Raw genomic sequence first — 3,175 nt, 5'->3', positions numbered from 1 at the left:
GCCTTTTCTCTATAGCTTTAAAATGAGCTTTACAATATACCGTTACATTTTTTAAGAACACACATGTGTCTGTGTGAATGGCCTAGTGTTATCAAGGAGGATAGATTCCCACTATAATGCTGATAGTTCTAGCTAGTCTGTTAGATTATTTTACATAGACATCAAAACAATGGAAAATGACACCAGCCTGGAATCTGACTGTAGATTATTGGCACGGTATTACTCTCTCTTCAGCTCAAAGAAAAAGAAACATAGGAAAAGGGAGAGCTGACATGTTTCAGAATATAAAAGTATCAAGAAGAATCAGAAAATAAAAGAAAGGAGTAAATTTAGGGGAATCTTTTGGGATTCATCTTTAGCTTTGCTCCAGCAACCTGAACCCCAATTTTGTGGAGATGCCAATAGCTCTGCCTATCTGCCTTCCTTCTCTGACTCTTTCTCCTTTTAAATTTAACAGTAGGGCTAATTAAGTGCTCCTGGGACTATGCAGTAACTAGTCAAACCCAATTTGAATTGTTTAATCAATAAAGTAAATATGCCTTCTGCAAACTATATTAGTTTTGCTTTTACCTCCACCTAAGAAAAGTCGATGTATGTACTCAAGTAGAGCTTAAAAGATAGCACAGATAAAAATACCCATTGCAACTGGTCACTCCTTTCCGTGTGATAGACCTAAATGCAAATAAAAGGTTCATTATTCTTCTGAGCATGAATTAAACAAATATGTATGTATGATACAAAGTCAAATTATCTTGGTCCTATGCCATGAGAATCGATTTAGAAAATCTGAACAAATCACATTATGTAAATAAGTGTTAGCGTGCAGAGTCACCTTTCTCTTCACCTTGTGTTCCTCTGTTGAGGGACAGTAATTACTGCAACACAACCTTGGCCTTCTTGGCTTTTTCTTTATTTCCTGACCAGGGCAAGATGAACAAATTATCTGATAAGTTTTGATGCAGGAACTGAGTAAATGTAGTCGGCATCATCTCTCTTCCTTCTCGTAGGGAATCTGTCTACTTTCAGAGAAAATGCTTCCTACTCCATGTTAGTCCCTTCCGTAAGCTTAGCTTAGGATTTGTCAACCATGGATGGCACCAGTGACGTTTTAGACCAGATAACCCTTTGTTTTGTGGACTGTCTTGTGCTTTGTAGGATGTTTAGCAGCATCCCTGGCTTACACCTACCAGATGCCTGTAGCACTCCCCCATTTGTGACAACCAATCCTTTCTCAGGTATCACCAAATATCCCCTGGGTGATGGACAGGGAGCAGGATCACTTCCAATGGAGAACCATGGATTTGAGTCTTGCCTTTACACCTTCACAGGGAGCACTGCCTGATTGGATGGGTGACAGCGTAATTCTGATTAACCTGAGCCAAATATTATAGTAACTCTATCAGTAACAAAATTGATACTTTAATTTCTATTTATGTAACCCCTTTCTTTCCCCTCAAACAGTCCAAACTCTAAAAAGGGTATTGGTAATGGGCCTTTTACAACTTCAATTAAGTGGAACACAATTTGATGTTAGTTAGTTTGTTTGCTTGTTTGAGAAAATTAGTTATAAATGAACTATGAGCTAGCCCAGTGATGGGAGGGAGGAGGTAAAATATTTTAAAATTCTAAAGTAGAATCTTTCCTTTCTTGACAATATTAATAATTTGTCTGAGAGCTATATTTTTGCTTATTGAGCAGACTAGTATTTCCTTTTTTGTTGACTTTTCAAATAACTTTTGTCATTAACATTTATTTCAATTAAAGAAATGTGAATTCAGAATTAACGTAAGGTAAAAGTTTTTCAAAGTAATTGGCAAAAGAAATACTATTATGAGTTTGATTAAAATGTTTGTGGTACCTATGCTATGTATTACAGACAGACATTAATTATTATTTCTTTACATATGGAATAGGATGGCAACTTTTGACCAGAACATGGTCAGAGAAGGGACATATTTTCCCAGACTCACTTTGCCTCAGAACTATTTCTCACCCTGGTGAGATTAATGCACAAGAGTATAGACTCTGGCGTCAGACTGGCTTGGGTCATTTATTAGCTCCGTGACTATATTTAATATAAAAAATTTCCCCTGGTATTATTTTCTCACCTCTAAAAGAGGCTAATATGAGTACCTCCTTCATATGTTTTTATTTTTGAGGGTTACATTAGATAATATATGTGAAGTACTCACCACACTATCTGGCGTATAGGAAGCACTAAAAAAAAAAAAAAAAAATACAGCCATTATTCTAATTCACATTCAAAACGATGACAGCAGGGCAAGTATCTGTTCACGATGCACTCAGGGCAGAAAGCAGAGTGATCCTTGGGACAGCGGGGTCCGCAGAGATGAGAGAGACTATTTAGGACACAGGACCACAGAGCACTGCGGCCAGCAAGCTTGAAAGGATGACGCAATAAGAGACCATGAGAGTGCAGCTTCGGTACATAGCACAGCATAGAGCAAGCATGCCAACCCAAAGAGCGGGGGAGGGACTTTTTCCAATCAAAGATGTTGCGGGGGGGGGGGGGGGGAGCACAGAAAACATTAACATCATTAGTTACCCCAGTTGGGGAGAAAATGTTTTGTTAGAAAGTGCATTTGGGATTTAAGTGAATGCAGATGGTGTCAAATAAAGCCCCGAAGGTGGCCTACTCAGGAGGGTCTTTCTGTTTCATCGGAAGACAACCGGAGAGCGTCATAGGATGATGCAAAATGGGCAACCGGTGTCAGTATGACGTATTTCCTCTAACCACAAATGATTGAGGACCTCATTGCTTTGGAAATGATGGTTAATTTATGTTTTATTTTATCTTACTTTATTTTATTTTATTTTTGAGAGAAAGAGAGAGTGTGCAAGCAGGGGAGGGGCTGAGAGAAGGGGAGACACAGAATCCAAAGCAAGCCCCAGGCTCCGAGCTGTCAGCGCAGCGCCCGACGTGGGGCTTTAACCCACAAACCTGTGAGATCAGACACTTAACCGACTGAGCCACCCGGGCACCCCTGGAAATCATGGTTAAATAAAATTCACAATCGCCATGCTTATCAATATTATCCACATAGAAAATATGTAGTTTAATTTGCCAGTGACTGTTTCGATGGCTGTCATGTAACTAATTTTTGAAAAGACTGTTCAAGTGTGGTGAAAATGATAGATAGACCCAAGTAGACAC

The 3,175-nt window shown here is 39.0% G+C and overlaps 1 long non-coding RNA gene across 1 annotated transcript; it reads right to left on the bottom strand.

The window, feature by feature from the left end:
* Positions 1-520: 520 nt before the first annotated feature.
* LOC122231001 lies at positions 521-2,368 on the bottom strand. The gene is made up of 3 exons (XR_006208094.1): positions 2,193-2,368; positions 833-1,338; positions 521-672 (listed from the first exon to the last, which is right to left on the bottom strand). It is a non-coding gene; the product is annotated as an uncharacterized LOC122231001 (long non-coding RNA).
* Positions 2,369-3,175: the final 807 nt, after the last annotated feature.

This window comes from Panthera tigris, chromosome A1 (assembly GCF_018350195.1).
Source record: "Panthera tigris isolate Pti1 chromosome A1, P.tigris_Pti1_mat1.1, whole genome shotgun sequence".
In the NCBI taxonomy this organism is placed as follows: Eukaryota; Metazoa; Chordata; class Mammalia; order Carnivora; family Felidae; genus Panthera; species Panthera tigris.
The sequence above is the reverse complement of the archived record's forward strand: the minus strand, read 5'-3'. Positions and strand labels throughout refer to the sequence as shown.